Below are 19,107 nucleotides of genomic sequence, written 5' to 3'. Positions count from 1 at the left end.
AGGCCAGTTTCTCCCTGGCAAGAAAGGTTTTCTAAGATGTCAAAACATCATAATATACAGAAAATTTAAAAACACGATTAATACACTACAAAGCCAGAAAGGGCCAGAGCTGGGATTCCAACCTGGATCTTCTCACTCTACCTTCTTTTTATCACGAGATTGCCCATGGCAGCACTGACCCCCGGAGCTGACTTTTATGAGGTTTAGCACCAGTTGCAGTGGGCCTGAAGAGCAGGAGGTCAGGGTTGGATAGGGCACAGCACTGTGCTTGTCAATCCAAGTCCATTTCCAAAGGAAGTGACTGTACATAAGCAGTGTGGGAACTTGAAGATGGTAATATCCAGGCCCCGTGTCTATCGAGAACACTCTACCTTGTGTCTGGGATTGTGGGTGCTTTCCATGGGGAGAAGCCTGGCTTCTGATGAGAGTCCCTAAGGAGGGAACCAGGTAACAGTGACTCCTACAAGCGATCTGAAGCAGTTTCTGGTGAGCAAACCCTGTCGTCCTGCAGGAGGGGAAAACGGGGTGGGCAAATTAAGCCAGACTGGGGAGACCTCCAAAGGTTACATTGTTGGGCTCTGCTTTTATGCTGTGACTCTAATAAGGATCAAGAGTGGGGAGTCACATGGAAGAGGGGAGGCAGAACCTGCTGCCACCCCCTTCAACGTTTCAGAGGGCCAGAGATTAGCCCTAGTTAGGGAAAGATTGAACTGAGTTTCGAGGGAGCAATTGGCAGATTCTACCTGGTATGGGTGACAGGTCATGAAGGACCTTCAACGTTAATTTTTGTGATTTGAGGCTCAAGTAGAAGAGGTCCAGACAGCCAGCTTACATTAATGTAATGGCGTGTGCATTCACGCTCACACGCACATGCGCGCACACACACACCAATTACAGTCACACCATGATTCTTACCACCCCAGATCCTCGGGTTGCTGTGGAGGGCCAATCAACGTGAGATCTGCAGTGGTTGACCAATTTACACAAGCAACTTGAGAAAAATACAGATTTCCACCCATCTTCTCTCTGATAATCTTCTCTTATATATTCCTTTTTGATTTTGATTCTCACCTTCTGCAGACAGCTTTCATGTGTTCTGTCCTCTCTTCATTCATTCATCTGTTCATGCACTCGTTCATGTATTCTTTAGACACCCAATGAGTTTCTTTTGATGTTCCAGGTTGGAAGTGATAAAACAGCTAAAATGCAGTACTTCTCCGTGGTTGGGACACTGGTGTTTGGCTCCAGGAACACTCTATTTTTCTGCCAGGCAAACATGACTCTAATTGGTAGATGTTGTGTTGTTTGTCATGCAAATGTGATTTCACTTCGAACAGGGTTTTAAACTGATGACTGAATTCATTATTTTTTTAATCATAAAAGCCTTACACTTACACACACACACACTATATTTTCTTCATCCTCAAACACAGGCATTCTGCCAAACATTGATGGGCATGGCCATTCTCCTTTGAAATTAATTAAAAACACTTATAATTAAATAAATTTGATTTACAGCAATACTTGTTCTAATGCCAGTATTAACTTTCATGGTCTGGCTCTTCTTCCTTTCCATTCCTTTCATTTCATTTCAGCATCATTTTATGCTTTGAGGTTCTGAAGTGACAGAAAAGCCAGAGCATTGGCAGCCAACATTTGAGAAGCCTCCATTTTCTGCCAGGCACTGTTCTGAACACTTTCCATGCATTGCTTCCACTAATCCGTACTGCTGTATACCTAGCGGGTATATACTGTATTATCTCTAATTGTGCATGTGGAAACTGAGGCACAGAGCAGGTAACTTTCTCAAGGTCATGCCAAACTAGTAATTTGGCAGAGCTGAGATTCATACCCACCCCACCTGGCCCCAGATCCCATTTCTTGTCTCATATTCTACAGTATGTCCCAAAGCAGAAATAAACATCACCAATGGAAGGATGGAAGGTAAAGCAGTCCCCAGACAGGAAGTATTGAAAGATTTCTCTTTAACGTGAGCAGAAAACAGAAATTAGAATAACATGACAGATAGGGCTGACGCTTAGTGGGAAGTTATTCTTGTTTGTCAAAAGAAAATGCTTCCCCCTGCAGGCACATGCTTCCTGCAATTACACACACCTCATAAACCTTCCATGTTTATAGGCTTTTAAAATTAAAAAATTTAGAAATCAAGTAAGAGCCAAATATAAAATTAACCTCAAATGATCAACGTAAGTGTCATGGGCTAGGTGATGCCTTGCTGAAACTAGATCTTTAAACCCAGGGTGACAGTGGTCCCACTTGTCACAAGCGGTCCTTTTGAGGACATCTAGACTGCTGTGTGATCTCTGTGTCCTCCTGCTGGTTTTCCCCACTAGGGCTTTGGCAAAACCTTTGTTCACACAGAGAGCCAGGGCAATACATGGCCTCACTTGCTGGGAATGCCTCCATGTTGTAAAGAAGTATATTTAGTAACCTACACAATAAAAGAGACTACTTACTGGGGGTGGGCGGGGGGGGGGGGGCACTGAAATCGCATTGCTCCTGAAAAACGGAAAACAAAGCCAACAAAATGAGTTTTTCTCAGGTTCTCATCAGGGCTTATTTTATTGTGTTTGGCATACACTTTGAACAAGCTTAGTTATCTGGTTTCTCAATCTATAGCAGATTGCAAGCAACAAATTAAAAGAAGGGAGAGAGACCGTCGTATGCTAGGAGAATGAAAAGATTGAGACATGCCAGCTGAGAGCCAGAGAGAACGGTATCAATCATGGGGCCATTTAGCATCACCCCCAAATTGCCCCCAATACAACTGGTCCCATTATAGAACAACACCACAACTGATGCTCCCAGTGATGACTCACAGAGTCATAAAGGAAAGCTAAGTGGTTTCCTTCACGTTCCGTAAGATGTCAGAAAATGTAAAATGCACTCGTCAAAGATGCTCATTGAAGATGATTAAAGTAAGAAAGGGTTTCAGTGTTTAAAGGGCAAGCCCCCATTCGGAACTGGCCAGGTCCTGAGGCGTGATGGTGGAGAATTGTTAAAATGATAATGTCTCATCTGCATGGGCTCTTTCTTAAGTTAGAATGTAAAGAAATTGAGAGCAGGGGCTGGAGACATATTTCTGGCCTTTGTGGCCCCCCAAATAGACTGTTGCTCACCCATCATCATCATAATCGCTGCGTATTGTCCCAGGCTCCACACTTAATGGACTCGCCTTGTTGGCCTGGGGCAGCTGCCATGGAATCGGCTCCGCCTTCCCCTGGATCCTCCTTCATCTTCACCATCTCCTGTGTGATGTAGGATGCCGGCCTCTCTTGCATGACCCCGCTTCACTGAAGTTGGAGGCAGTGAGGAATGACACTGGTTCAAGTTGGTCCTGGCAGGCTCCTATTCATGTCCATGGATTCCAACTTGTCCTTGTTCCTCCCAACCTTACATCCATCTGCCTGTTCTGAAGATTTCAAGTACCAACATCAATCAGGCAGGGAGAGAAGAGCCTCCCAGAGACGGTTTAACTACTGCCACAATTGAATAAGGCCAAATCCTTGACATATATATATTCTAGTGTGGCTCTGCTTCTGTGATTGAATTCTAATTGACTGATACACCTTTCACAGATGCGGAGAGGGAACTCAGGAAAGGTAAGTAATTTGTCTGAGTCCTCAAAGTAAGTAAAGGGGTGGAACTCAATTTGGTTCCATCACTTATGTTCTTATTCATTAAGTCATGGTTTCTTGAATAAAAATTCAGCAAATGGATGAATTCAGATAAATATAACATCTGATATGGTAGGAGCTGCAAAGTAAGGAAGTCATTTCATTTTCTTGAGTACCTCCTTAGTGCCCAGAGAGCCTGGTCCTGGCATTGGGCAAACCAGCTGCTCCAGAATCTACTTTAGAACGATCACAATGGGATCCTTTCATTCTCATCTATGACTAAACAACCACCAGTCAAATCTAGGTAGACCTATTAACAGAGCTCTCTCCTCCTTTGAAAACACTTCCAGAAGTCTCTTCACTGACACAGCTGTCCAGTAGAATGTGAAGATAAAGATAAACATGTATACATTTATGTCGGAAGGGGCTCTGGGGCCGTGGTTTTATTTTGCATCCAATGTGCTTCAGTTAGTGAAATACACGGCTAGTCATTTCTACTTAAAGTAACAATAGAGAAGATTAATCCAGACAGGTCATATCTTCTGAATAGAGGCATGCAATTTGCATACACCAGTGTTGCTAACTCTAAAAAACAACTTGACATTTACTTCCATTTAGGAATTTTTTGTGTGCGTGACAAAGTCTTTACTTTTAAATGATTATCGGTACACTGAGGAATAACATGTAGCAAGTTCCTAAATTCTGTCATCTAGTAATTTTGATTAAGAGAAACTAAAAACAGCCCAAACATTTATACTAGGATCTGTCGTTCTAAACGTGTAGCCAGAAAGGACTACTTGAAGGCTGGCTCTTGCTTCGCACAAGTTACAAATAACTATTACTGCTTTTTCATAGACAAATCCCCTGACCTTCAAGAAAGTGATAGGGGAAAAAAATTTTTCATCCTGTTTTTTTAAAAAAAAATTTTTTTTTTTACTATATCTATCTAAGAAAGAAAAAGTATTGATATATATGTTCCCTAAGCTACGGGTATAGGAAAACAGACAACATCTACACATTAAATTTTTTTTTTAAAGATTTTATTTGTGAGAGAGCATGAGCATCGGGGAGGGGCAGAGGGAGAAGCAGGGTCCTGGCTGAGCAAGGAGCCCAATGCGGGGCTCGATCCCAGGACCCTGGGATCATGACCTGAGCCTAAGGCAAACGCTTAACAGACTGAGCAACCTAGGCACCCTACACGTTACATTTCTAAGAAACACGAGGTAAAAGAAAATCTTTGGTTAAGGTCTAAGTTTGTACGAAGAAGCTAGATTTGCTATTCTCCAAAAAGCAAAGGGCCCTACTGTGTAATATACAGAAATAATTTAATGCTTTTTCCCAAGAATGAAACTCAAGCTTGCTGCATCATATTCCATGAAGGCATTTAAAATGCCAATCCATGCACTGAGCTTCTCCTTCCTCCCCTATCCATTTTCATGCATTTCTGGCCAGGTGTCAAAGACAAAGGCCAAGAGGTGCTGCAGGACTTCATCCCTGTTCTGCTGGAAGAAGGTCTGGAGGATGGTCATCTCCTGGGTCTCCTTCTCCACTTCCATGCTGCAGCTGCCCGGGGATCCCAGAGCCACATCTTCCGTGGCCTTGAACTCCTCTCTCTTTGCAGGTGGTATTGTTCAATTTCAACCTGAGCTGCTTCTTTGGACTGCTTCAGCCTCTGGTTCTTTTGCTTGTGGGCCTCGGACAACTTCTCAGAGGCCCACTTCATGGCATGCAGCAAGCTGCTGGATGGACTGGCTAGCCATGGCGGTGGCCACTCTGGGGCCGAGGTGAGTCTAGGATTTTTAAATGGAGATGTATCTCACTCTTCCCGCTTTGGGGATTTCCAATGTCAAGGTAAATGCTCTGATCTGGATGTCAGAAGATCTGGGGTCTAATCTTGGATGCACCATTAACAGCTGGGCAACCCTGAGCAAAGCACTTCACTTCTCTGGGCCTCAGTTGGCACATCTGTGAAAGGAAGGGTCTCTAAATTACCTCCATGGGTCATTAGCATTTGCCATCTAGGTATAGGACAATCAAATGAGAACTTATAGTTTCATAACATGTGTTCCTTCCAGGAAATATGTAAAAATGGAAAACAATTTGATCATATGTAAATCCAATCCCAAGATGAGAAGAGTACTAACTCTTCACATGGACCTGTTCTTCCACCAGCTTTGCAAGATTCCCTTTGGGGAAAACTGAATAAGATCCTATCTGATTAATTCTTGAACCTCAAGGAAGGCTCAGGAAAAGTGGGAAATAGAATGGAATAGAGCCTCCACATCAAGCACTAGGGAGGGATTAGACAAAGATGAGAAAGAGACAGACTGCCTCAATCTTTACAGGGCTCACATTATCATGGGGAAAAAATGAATATGTTTTACACTGTCCTTGACCTTTTATTTCTCTCTGCTGAACATATTCCATTTTTCTATGTATTCTGCCATCTTAAAATTCAATTCCTCCCAACATCTTAGCATTACTTTACCTGGGAGATTCAGACTATGTAATGTGAGTGCCCTCATTTACTTATTCAGGACCGAATTATTAAAATATGTTGAGATTCACTCAGGAGGGAAGCAGAAATATATGTTAAGAGCCCTGGAGGAATCCTTCAAGGTGGTTGGTGAGGTAGACAACAAAATCGTGATGGTTTAAAAGAGATGCTCCAGATTCTTTGACACTTCTTGTAGCAAGAAGGGGGTTCTACTCCTCCTCCCCTTGAATTTTGACACATACATGACAGCTCTGGCCAAAAGAGTACAGCTGGAGAACTGTTCTGGGTTCTCACAACTACCTTGTTTGCTGGAACATTTGTGCTGGAAACCATGAGTCCCACACAAGAAGTCAGACTGTTGCAAGGCTGCCATATTGTGAGGAGGTCCACACTGTGTGTAAAGTACACACAGGTAATCCAGTGGAGGTCTCCCAGCTGAGTTCCTAGTTTGTAGCCAACATCAGCTGCCAGACTTGTAAGTGAAGACAGTTCCAGATGGTTCCAGCCTTCAGCAATTGAGTCTTCCCAGCTAAGTCCCTAGACATCTCGGAACAAAGACAAGCCATTCCCATGGGGGACTGGACCCACAGAATCTGTAAGTATAAGTCGTTTTAGACCACTAACTTTTGGATAGTTTATCATGCAAAATCGAAATAAAAACACACAACCATGTCTGTTTTCATTGATCTTCATCCTTGTCAACTAGAATCAGAGCTTTCCCACATCTTTTCTGAATCTTTATCCCAATCCTTTTCTACTTCCTATAATCTGCTATCCTATTTCTTCTCCTCTTTCCTCTCTCTCTTCCCCCTCCTCCTCTCTCTTTTTCCTCTCTCTCTTTCTCCAACCACCCTCATCTTCAAATATACCTAATTCTCCTCAAACTTTGTTAGACCCTTTCACCTCTTTTGGCCTTTGCCAGACCTGGCAGTGAATATGCCATAGAAACAAAACACAGTAAATCACATTATAATTTTCACACCTATAAGAGTCTACCCATGGTATAAAAAAAAAAAAAAAAAAAAGATTTCCAAGCCCCAATGGATGAGTTGCTTATTTCAAAATTAGTTGTAAAACCACCTTAATTTTCCCATGGAGAAATGACTGCCCTATTCATCAAACAAATTATCACAGGTAATTTAGAGGCCCTGTGCTTCTTACTTAACTTCTAGTATTCTGTGTGGAAAAACTGAAACGAGTTATTCCTTGTGAGGCAGGAAATCTGAGCCACACTCTTAGTCTAAATTAGGATGCTTTCAATTTGGCCCTCAGATTAAACCCATATGATGATCTAATTATCATTCAGACTCCCATACATTTCCTTTGCTTTCCAAGCATTCAGTGCTTACCACCTTAGTGCTCACTGGAAGAAAAGAAAGCTTACCTTAAAACAAGACCACCTCTAGAAGCTTGTTAGCATGCAAGCTGAAACCTGACACCCTACAGTTACCACTGGCCGTCAATGAAGGAACTGCAATTAAGAGGAAGGCAGAATTAAGCATCTGCACGTGCCAAGGTCATGATGCTGTGAGAGAGAAGAGGGGGTGGAAATACTGACCTGCATTCACTTGGTTGGAATCATGGTAGAATGTAGAGAGGGGATTCCAGGAGTTCTGCTGCTCAGAGAACTATGATCCCATGAGAAGGTGTGCAGGACCACAATGGCTGAGGTTCCTCCCCCCAACAGACATGCAATGCCAGTGGCCACAGGGTAACCAGCATCAGTTTCAAGGCACAGCAAAAGAGCTGAAAGGGTCAAGGGACAAAAAAATTTTTAAAAAACCCACAAAGTCTGCAACAGGCAAAAATTGACAAAATTCATTAGCTCTTCGGGCCTGTTAGGCATATAAACCCACAAGGTTGTACATATCTGTGCACATTATTTGGATCATGCTGTTGGTTTCACAGGTGTATACATATACCTAAATACAAATTGTACACTTTAAATAAGGACAGTTTGTCATATAACAATTATAGCTCAGTAAAGCTGTGAGAAAGAAAGAAAGAAAGAAAGAAAGAAAGAAAGAAAGAAAGAAAGAAAGAAAGAAAGAGAAAGAAAGAAAGAAAGAAAGAAAGAAAGAAAGGAGAAAAAAAGAAGGAAAGAAAGAAGGAAAGAAAGAAGAAAGAAAGAAGGAAAGAAAGAAAGAAAGGAAGAAGAAAGAAAGGGGAAGGAAGGAAGGAAGGAAGGAAGGAAGGAAGAAAGGAAGGAAGATGTCACAGAAAAAAAATGACTTCTTTTATTTATTGGAGGCACTTTCTGCATCTAAAAGTATAAATGCACAGTCAGGATAGCTCCTGAGTGTACAATTCAGTTCTAGGAAAAACTAGAATATAATTAGTACCCAGCCTCATCTCGATCTTTCCTCCAAAACCATGAGATAGGATTTATTTAAAGGAAAGAAATTCTCCTGTCTCTTGACATTTGGTTGATATTGAAAATAAAGTGTACCTTGCATAGAGGGCTTGGCATATTCAATTCTCCATCTCTGTCAGGAGAGAAAGACAGGTATCTCGCTATATAGTATGATTGATAGCAACAAGCACATGAGAAAGGGTGTTGTCTTCTTTTTCAGGCTAAAGCCCTCTTCTAATTAACAGAGAACAGGGCTTGTTTTTTGCAGAGTTGGGGATGGGAAGGGATGCTTGCAAACACCCATGTACCCATGAGGAGTTGGGATGGATCCCAGGACCCTGAGATCGTGACCTGAGCTGAAGGCAGACGCTTCACCAACTGAGCCACCCAGGTGCCTTTATACTCCCATCTTCAACTCCTCCTTTAACACCTAGCCCACTGGTCCTCTTCTATGCCAAGCACTTTTGGATTTCTCCAGCTAGGATTTTGTTTCCTATTGTGCCTTAGAAATATCTCTATGTCAGCAATTGGTAATTTGTGTTTTAATTGCTTATTCTTTCGTTTCCCCAGTTAGCATATGAGTTCTATGTTGTCAAGGATGTGTTTAATATATCCCTATTATCCTGTCTTCATCCTTGGAATCTAACAGACAGTTAAGTAAACATTTGTAAACGAACTAATTGAGTCAGGAGGCATACACACCAACTGCTCCCCCCCTCCCCAGCATTTTCAATCTTAAGGTACTTTCTTTATCTTTGGTTTGATAAAGAGCATGGTGGTGGCTTGGATGCTCAGTTTCAACAGCATGTGGTAACTGTAATTCTTGTATGCATGCTTTTCTGTACTGTGTATCTTGCTTGTGACGGTCCCTCTGGTGTGTAAAACCACACAGAACAGCCACAACTCTGATCACACTGTCTCCCACTCCTCGGCTGGAGACTGCCGAAAATGCCCCACCATCCCACAGAACAATGGCTCAACCAGGTGTGGTGGGCTGGGAACGGGACCATTTGCCAACCAGGTACCCGACTCAGTGGCTTTACCTAGAAAAGACACTGCCCCATGATGCAGTTGACCCGATCTTATCTGTGGCTGTAGGTCTCTCTCAAGTCCTCAGGCTACCCTCAAGCTTAAGACCTCAATGAGATGATTTCAGAAGGATCTACTCATCCAGTTTGGTGAGCAAATTCCAGACACAGATAGAAGCTTTATTGTTCCAAGATGAAAAAATAGAAACAAGATAATAGGGGACCTATGAAAAGATCCTAAACACAGATGGATAGTATAATACTTATGAAGTAAAAGGAGGACATTCTTTTTAAGGATTTACTGCATAAATTTTGGACATTTGTCTTGTATTGTCAACAATATTAAAACAAAAGACAACACAGCGAGATCAAAAGGCAGCTGCTAAGAAGGAACTATAAAAAGGGAACTAGATGAGATAAGCAGAGAATGTTACCATTAAATGTGTGAAAAGAATTTTTTTTTTTTTAAAGATTTTATTTATTTCCTTGACAGAGAGAGACACAGCGAGAGAGGGAACACAAGCAGGGGCAGTGGGAGAGGGAGAAGCAGGCCTCCTGCCGAGCAGGGAGCCCGATGTGAGGCTCGATCCCAGCACCCTGGGATCATGACCTGAGCCGAAGGCAGACACCTAACGACTGAGCCACCCAGGCGCCCCAAGAAATTTTTTAAATGCATAAAAAGTAAAAGAATCAACAGTGCAAAAGAAAATCACATCAGCAATGTGGAAGACAATTTTAAGGAATTCACCCAAAATCAAGAGGAAAAGGAAAAATAAAATAAAATCATGAAAGGGATAATGCTGAAAATAGAAAACAGAAAGGAGAGATCCAAACAATGGATTAATGGCATACTTGATGGGGAAAATAAGGCAAATAGAGCAGAAGCAAATACCAACAATTTAATAAAAGAAAAATCTTAAACTGACGACCTGAGCTGTGAATCCCAAAGCTTCCATGAATATTAGAATCCCTTCTAGATACAGTTGTATCTTGAACTTAAGTGGGCGATGTCCCAGAAAAAGTTAGGAACTAGCTCTTGCGTAGTTTTTATTAAAGCATCACAAGCTCTATCATCCCTATGGTGTTGCTGGTTCTTATAACTGAGTAAAGGGTTGGGATCTTTCCCCCTTTATAATCCTTAATGTTCTTCAAAGAGTTCATATCATACAAAGGGTAAGAGCTTTTTCCTCAGGCCCTCAGTGGGTTTCTGCAGGCAAGTTTGGGGATAGAAGCCGAGACCTTCCTCTAGTCTGACAGCTGGGTGGTGTCAGGGTGGCAAAGGAAAGGGGAAGGTGCTCCATATAGAAAGGAAGGAATGTGGAGTTTTTGGAGGTGAGGAGACTGGAGAGACCATCCAGAAAGGGGGAGAGGGAAAAAAGAAATGGGGAAAAACAAAGACAGTAGAGCTACCTCTGACGTGACTCATCTACAAGAACCCTACATTGTGTTAAAATATTCAACATGGCTGGTGTGAGTGGATTTTTTGCGGAGACCTGAAAAGAGCTCAATGTATGATTACAGGGATGTAGATCCAACAGAAATAGCACCTGCAGATGAAGTCACTGGACTTGGGAGTCTAGCCAGGACCTGCAGAAGCACTTCGGGAGGAGAGTAAAACTAACTGGTGTCCATGACAATTGCACTTGGGTCTGGAACAACAGTGGGTTCCCAAGTGACAACTGCTTCTACCTTGTTTCTTCTCTGAATAGACTCACTTGGGTTCTTGACAGCTCCCTTCACACAGTTATTCATTCTTTCATGTGACAGCTACTGAGATGGGGCTGAGGACAGAGTGGAAGGCAAAAAACAGACAGGTCATGGGACTTAATGTCCAGTGTTGAGGACAGATCTAAAGTCATCATGGTATTAAGTTTATAATTACAAGTTGACATAAGTGCTAAGAAGGGAAGTCATGTGGGTCTCTGAGAGTAGATAACAAAGGACTCCATGATGGACAAGGGGGTCAGAGAAGGTTTTCATGAAAGAATGATGCTCTAGTTGAGATCAGAGTGGTGGGAGGGGCATGCTTGGCATTTGGGCTTCATCATGAGACCAATGGGAAGCCACTGAACTTTTCTAAATGGAGATTGAATACATGACTCTGTGCTGTGAAGAAGAGGTTGGAGGGCTTAGAGTAGATGTGGTAAGACTAATTAGGAGTCTGTAGGAGTCCAGCCAAGAGTGATGATGGCTTGGGTCCCAGTAATGGCACTGGAGATGGGAAGACACGATCCGGGTACTTAGGAGGTAAAACTGGCAAGGCTTGGAGTAGATCCAGTGTGAGGCATGAGGGAGGATAAGGTTTCCTGAGTTTCTGTGCAGCTCCATGTAGAGGTTCAGAGTAAGCAAGCCAGCAAGTTAGATAGAGAAAGGAACCCTCATGAGCCATAGTTTTGTCCTTTCTCTGAATCTCCTACCTCCTGGTCCCTGAACCACATCTCCAAACTCCTGCTATTAATTAAAGATAAGGGAACGGGAATCTTCTTTCTGGAAATTCCTCAGAACTTCTAGCTAACCAGAGAGAGACCTTCATTCTGCTCAGTCACAACTTAGGTTGTGGGCCAGCTCAACACTCTCTGGGAAACTAAGATACTTGCTTATGGGGTACATCATTTTAGCCTGTAAACTGCATAATCGCCCTCTTGCCCTCTGGAAGATGGTCCAGCAGAGAAAGGGAAGCCATTATGCAAGTCTCTCTGTCTCACTTCTAAGGTCATTAAACCCCCACTCTGGCCGCCAGAGGAAAGCAGCATTGTCCCAGCTCTGCTTCCTGAAGTTTCTACGGTGGACCCTCACGGGACTCTCCCCAGCTTGGTGATGCAAATGAGAAGTTGTATGGTGTTATAAGGTGCAGAGGGTTGACCCCATTAATCATGCTCTCCTTCCTGAAATACTTCCCTCACTTGGCTTCTGGGAGCCATTACTCTGCTGATTTTCTTCCTATGTCACTGGCTGCTACTTCTAAATGTTCTCTGCTCATCCCCATGCTTCTTCTTAATCTTTATAATTTGAAGTTTCCTAAGGCTAAGTTCCTGGACTGCTTTTCTTCTCCCTCCTCACTCCTTCCCTGGTGATCCCAGCCAGTCCTATCGCTTTACACATAACTTATACCCTGATGATTCCCCAGTCCGCATCTCTAGGCTCAACATATCCCTTAGTTATCCAGCTGCTTTCTTCCCACATCTCCATTTTTATATTCAGCCTAATGTTTAAACCTGAATGCTTGATGTCCTGCCTTCCCCCATCCATTGTTCATCCACTAGTCTCCCCATCTCAGTTCATGATAACACCACTTACCCACCTTTACCGACACAAAAGCATCCTTATTCTCTAAGTATAGTCTACGAGCAATTACTATCAGCTCTACCTTCCAGGTATATCTTGAATCTAGTCACTTCTCTCCAGATATCCACCAGATATCCACCAGCACCGTTCTGTCCACCCACCATTGTCTTTCTTGGACTTCTGCTGTGGTTTCCTAAGTGGACTCTCTGTTTCTGTTCCTGTATGTTCTCCATTCTTCACCCAGAAGTCAGAGTGATCCATCTAAAACATGAACCAGAATACGTCACTCCTTGCTCTTCAACCTCTCTAGTGGGTCTCATCCTATTTAGACAAATTTCAAAGTCTGACAGTGACCTAGGAGGCCCTCAGCCCACCTCTCCAGCCTCACCTCTGTCCGCTCTCCTCATCACTCACCAGGCTCAGCCACACTGGCCTCCTTGGTGTGCCATGAACACACCAAGCACCCTCCAACCTTAGGGCTTTCACATGTTGTGCTTCTTCCTCCTGTAGGAAGCATGGCTTCTTCCTCCTGTAGGGCATGGCTACCTCACTGCTTCACTCAGGTGTCTGCTTTACCTTCACTTCCTCAAAGAGACCTCCTTAATAATTTTTTAAAAACACCCAGCCCCTATCACTCTTTATAAACTTACTCTGCTGTATTTTCCTTCAGAGCATATATCACTCTCTGACCTAATAACTTTCAATTATTGACATCTTTGTTAGTTTCTTCTATAAAAATATAAGGTCAGGAAGTCAGGGACTATGCCTACCTCATTTGCTGCTGAATCTCCAGTGCCTGGTACAGAGTCTAGCTCATTGTAAGTGCTCAATAAACATGTGTTGAATAGTTGAATAAATGTATGCCTGGTTCTATTTTAAGGAGGTTAAGTAAAGAAACACCTGTGGGATGCAAAGAGCATACACAGGGAAACACTGGCCATCTGAAAGTGTTACATGAGTTTTGGAACAGGTTGAGGAATGTTAGGGGGAAGCAGACTGGAGGTGGGGGAAAGCAAGCTGCAATTAAAAAAAAAGGATTTACGGTAACTTGTTGAAAGGAAGGAGGGTAGGGCGCCTGGGTGGCTCAGTTGGTTAAGCGACTGCCTTCAGCTCAGGTCATGATCCTGGAGTCACTGGATCGAGTCCCGCATCGGGCTCCCTGCTCAGCGGGGAGTCTGCTTCTCCCTCTGACCTTCCCCCCTCTCATGTGCTCTCTCTCATTCTCTCTCAAATAAAATAAAATAAAATCTTTAAAAAAAAAAAAAGAAAGGAAGGAGGGTAAAACAAAAACAGAGAGTAAGGATATTGAACCGAAATACTTCCTGAGACTGCAGAAACCCTGAAGTGGGAAGGCACATAATATAACCAGGAGAAGGACATTCTAAAAGGGTCGGGTGCATTATGGAAAAGCAGAGGGAGAAAGAAGAGATGGGAAAGAATGAAAATGTGACTGTATTATGTTTACAAAAAGCCATGATGTCCTTCACCGAATGTTTGTATAAATCGTTTTGGTTTTCCTGGTGGTGGAAAAGGAAGTGCAAATGCCGTGTGGACACTATGGAAATTCATTTTGCAGTTTTTGAAGGATGTTGTCATGAAAAGAATAAAAGGCAACACTGCTAGGATGTGAGAGTAAACTTTGAAGAGTCTGCTCAGAATCCCAAGTGGTGGGGTGCCTGGGTGGCTCAGTCAGTTAAGCATCGGACTTTTGATTTTGGCTCAGGTCTTGATCTCAGGATCATGAGATCAAGCTCCATGTCAGGCTCTGGGTGTGGAGTTTGCTTGAGAGTCCCTCTTTCTCCCTCTCCCTCTGCCCCCAGCCCCTACTCACTCTCAATCTCCCAGAAGAAGAAGAAGAATCCCAAATGGCCCAGATTCTAGGGCAGTGAGCAAACCCAGAATTCCAGCTGCTGGATGAGTAAGGCAGCTAGTGATGAACTGTGGAGGAAGCCCCTGCTTGCAGGAGGTAGGCGAAAGAAGGAAAGAGAGAGAGAACACTTCAGAGTGCTCAGAGAGAGTCTAGCTTACAATAGGAATGTATTTCTCATGCCAACTTGCCTATCCAGGAGCCATCCCTTTAGCCATATTGATTGTGAGCTGTGCAGGTAAGCAGACGCAGACAGGTAGAGGTGAGGATGTGACTCAGAAAGTGTCTAAACAAAGCTGGTGTTCCTGAACAATCAGCAGATGGTAACTGCCACCACCCTTCTCCTGGATAATGGGAGAGTCCGTCCTTCCCACCTTCTCCCTCAAGTTTTGGCACTGAACTCTAGAAGGCCCAGCCTGCAGCCCTGCTGGAAATGTGGCTTGAGAGCTCCACAGCAGTGGTGAGCACACTTTGCAGAGTGTTCCTTGAGGCCAGCTCTGCAATCCCACAATGCCCAAGTCAGTGGTCCATCCTGTGCATCTTTAAAGTGATCCGGAGACAGAGCTGAGCCAGAAGCACCAGTCCTGATGCTTTCCATGCTGAAGGGAAGGAGCCACCCTTTCACCCAACAAAGTATGCTCCCTGTGAGGGGTCAGGGATCAGAACAACCAGAGCGGGCCCAGCTTCTGTCATGTGTTGGCGCTTTCCCTCTCCTTGTGCCTTGGAAGCAGTATCCTGAGCAGACATGGGGTGATGCCCCACCTCCTCGTTGATCCCTCCCACATCCCGGATGCACATGCCTACTACTTCCCTCCTGCGGCTCATGCAGGCTCAGCCTTCCAACTACCAACCAAGGCTTGGACTTAGCAACTGAAGCTGCTCTCTGGAAGAACACTGGAAGACCTTGTGTCTTCATTCAAACTCTCTGGGCCAAAGCTACAGGCACAGTCCCACCACATGTCACTTTCCCGAGCCTGACACCTTTTCTAGACACATTTCCAGGATGAGCAAACGAAATAGCAGTCACACCTCCACTTGGGTCCCGAGACAATGTGGACAACTTTCTCTGTGCTTTCTACTCCAAGAGCAGATACTTCCCCCAGCGTGCTTTGCTTGGGAGGAGAACACTGGTAGACTCAGGAAGATGCCTCCTTCCTCTGTGTGTGAGGACTCTCCTGGAGATCTACCAGAATCTCTCCAGTGCTGCAAAAACAGCCACTCTTAGATGAAAAGAGCAGCTTTTATTCCTGCTGCGAAGTTTGGAGAGATGCCTGGGGCAGGCGAGAGGAAGGATCAGGTTGATATCTACTCCTTTCTCTTAGTATCTGAGCAATTTGGAACCTGTATCAGTCAGAAGAGGTTAAGTCATGCTGTGGTAACAAAAGACTCCCCAAATCTCACTAGGTTCAAATGATTAAAGTGCATTTATTTCTTGCTCGTCCTGCATGTCCACACTGGCAGAGGGCTCAGCTCCTTGGAGTCACGTAGGAACGCAGACTGATGGAGGAGCCACGATATCCAATGTTATGAGTTACTGTATCAGAAAGAAAGGCGATCTGAAGAGGGTCTCATATCGGCAGTGAAACAGTCCAGTCTAAGAGTGACAACGTGTCACTCTGTTCACAGTGCACTGGTCAGAACTAGTCATTTAGATGCATCCAACCACAGGGGGGTCAGGACATGCAATCCTCGCCTGCTCCAGAAATGAAGAGAACCAGAAATGCTTGGCAAATTGCATTAATGATGGCCACAGAGTGTATGTGATAAGGAAGCCAGCTCCTGGAAAAAGACCACCCTTTGTATCAAGCTCAGAAACAGCCCCTCACCCTTTGAAGCCGGGAGAGGCCTTGTGATGATCCCAACGGGTGGGTCAAGAGAGGAAGTGGTGGCCAGAGGGTGTTCTGCAAGAGAGATTTTGTTACCCTCTAGTGACATTTATTGAACAACAACATTTACTATGATGGATGGCTTCTGGAAGCATGACATTTAAATGTTTATCGATCCCCTTGTAAGCTGGACAGGACCCAGGAGATGCTCAGAACCAGGCTCAGAGCCAAACGGGCCAGCTGCACTGTATAAAGTGAGGCTGACAGATGCCCCTGCATCCAGCCCACAAAGGGCACGTCTTCCTCACCTGGGAGGGACACACGAGAAGGCTTAAAGTTCAGTTCTCCCCTTATAAAGGCCAGGTTGCATCAGTCCAGAAGGGTGAGCCCAGCAACTAGCTCACTCTTTTCTTGTTTTTCTTCAAATTCACACTGAGGATTTCTTGTTTTACTCTTCAACTGTGTGATGACTGTCAGTAGTAACAGGTACAAAGCCTTCTAGACTGTCCCTCCCTGGCATATTTTCCCAGAGCCCGGAAGCACAAGCCAACTGCAGTCCCACCCCTCTCCGAGGCCTCCCTCCTATCTCTCTCTGGGCCTCCTGGGAACCAGAACCTCCATCCCAGCAAACGCTGTGTATGGAATTCTTTTTTTTTTTTTTTAAGATTTTATTTATTTATTCATGAGAGACAGAGAGAGAGAGAGAGAGGCAGAGGGAGAAGCAGGCTCCCAAGGAGCAGGGAGCCCGATGCGGGACTCGATCCCAGGACCCTGAGATCATGACCTGAGCCGAAGGCAGACACTTAACCATCTGAGCCACCCAGGTGCCCTGTGTATGGAATTCTTCTTTCTTTCTGAGTCATGCCGAAGATGGAGGAAAGCTGGAGTATGAATACCACGGTTAAACAGGCACAGTGGAGTGTGGAGTTCTGAGGCTGGCTTTTTTGGGAGGGAAAAATCAGGAACTCTGCAGAACATAGGCTGCAGTGAGAAGGGTTATTTGAAATCTGGTTTGAGTCAGGAGCGTGGAACTCTTGGTAGAGGAGGCTGCAAGGGGGCAGGGGTAGCCAAGGACTCAGAGGAGACTGGTGGTGGCGGGGCGAGGGGGCGGGGGACAGATAGAGGGTAGCAGCATGCCTTCCCAAGCTCCCATAGCCAGTCATCGGCAGAATAGGGGCACAATATGGGGATCCTGTCCCTGTGCCATTTGCAGCGAGAGGGGACTGTGTGGACTCCAGGGAGCCAAGATCAAATCATCCTCGGACTTAAAAGCAGAGAAGCACTGAGACGTGAGCAGCACAAAGGTCATGGCTCAAATCCTTGAGCACTCTGAAGAACAAGGCTCCCAGCGCCCTGGGGCTAGGAATGAACAGAGGTAAAATGCAAGCTATGCTTTCCATGAGGCTAATCCTCCCTTGGTTTACCATTCAGGCTCTTGAAGGAGCTGCAAGTGAAATGGGGCTTTCACTGCTTGCGTAAGGTTGACAAGAAAGAGATCAGTCATAATTTTTCACCTTGAAAAGATTTTCCTCTAATACCATATTCGGAAGGCTTCTTTGAGTTGTAAGTGACACTCGCAATTTCAACTGGATGAAGGAGGAAACAAAGTGAATTATTGGCCACATAACCGAGAACTCAAGGATGTAGTTTGATCAGGGTATGAATAAAACTGTTGGCATCACAAATCTCTCTCTCTCTTTCTCGCTCTCTCTCCCACTCTCCCTCGTCTGCTTTCCTTCCTTTTTCCTTCATTCTCATGAAAATCTCTCTTCTAACAAAGTGACAGCATAGCCACTGGTAGGACATTCTTACAGCCTACCACCACCAGCAGCAGAAAGAGAGCTGCTCTGGCCCCATGGTTCCAGAAAATGTCCCATAATTGCCTCTCCTTTAGCCTGGCTTTGGTCATTTGTCCATCACAAGCCAACACCTGTGACCTGACCACGCAGGACGGTTGACCAGCCGCCCCTGCGCGGAGCCGGGCGTGGAGAGCTCAGTTTCCCTCAAATAGCAAGGATGCCCATTTCTGGAGGGAGAATGGATGCCGGCAGAAACAAGAGCATCCTCTCCGAACACCTGCTAACCTTCCATGGGACTAGTCCATGTAGGGCTCTGCTTGCATTTTGCTATTACTGCTAATAAACAGCTGTTTAGCTTAATTCCGTGAGTTTATTGATGGGTCTGAAGAAGTGGAACCCCAACGAAACATGGACTGTCCCCCTCCCTCAGCTCCTCTTCTGTGAGTTTCCCTCCAGGGCTATCCAAGTTCTGCTCCCTGGGAGCATGATTCTAGGGATTTTAGAAGAAGTCGCAGGCCCTGATACTCAACTACAGGACTCAGCTGAGATTTTTTTAAAGCCTTGGAGTTATTTGTAAAAAACAGTGGCCTCACCCGATTTGCTTCATTCAAATTAAAAGTCTCTGCTTAACTAATTGTTTATGGAAACCCTCACAAATGAGATTAACGTTTTTTAAAAAAAAAAAAAGGCAAAGACAACAAGATAATTAAGTCTGATTGCTCCAGAGCAGGTTGGTGACAGCCCTGGAAACATGCCAACACTAATTGACTGGAGATATTTCCTGTACAGTTAATTGCAAATGGTCATTGAAAGC

General features: G+C 44.5%; 1 protein-coding gene across 4 annotated transcripts in view; it reads right to left on the bottom strand.

Annotated features, from left to right (window-relative positions):
* Positions 1 to 4,691: 4,691 nt before the first annotated feature.
* ADPRM (ADP-ribose/CDP-alcohol diphosphatase, manganese dependent) overlaps positions 4,692 to 19,107 on the bottom strand; it is a 280,967-nt gene continuing 266,551 nt past the window's right edge. For 2 of the 4 annotated variants that reach the window (XR_008507233.2, XR_010408451.1), the window contains exons 4-6: positions 7,694 to 7,881; positions 7,520 to 7,606; positions 4,692 to 6,728 (exon numbers count right to left, since the gene is read on the bottom strand). The gene's annotated coding sequence lies outside the window, so the exon portion shown is untranslated. The remainder of the gene's footprint in view (positions 6,729 to 7,519; positions 7,607 to 7,693; positions 7,882 to 19,107) is intronic. The other 2 variants (XR_010408449.1, XR_010408450.1) reach the window with 2 other exon arrangements.

Source organism: Mirounga angustirostris, unplaced genomic scaffold (assembly GCF_029215605.1).
Source record: "Mirounga angustirostris isolate CCGP_5_RB_7025 unplaced genomic scaffold, mMirAng1.0.hap1 SCAF_17, whole genome shotgun sequence".
Taxonomy (NCBI): Eukaryota; Metazoa; Chordata; class Mammalia; order Carnivora; family Phocidae; genus Mirounga; species Mirounga angustirostris.
The sequence above is the reverse complement of the archived record's forward strand: the minus strand, read 5'-3'. Positions and strand labels throughout refer to the sequence as shown.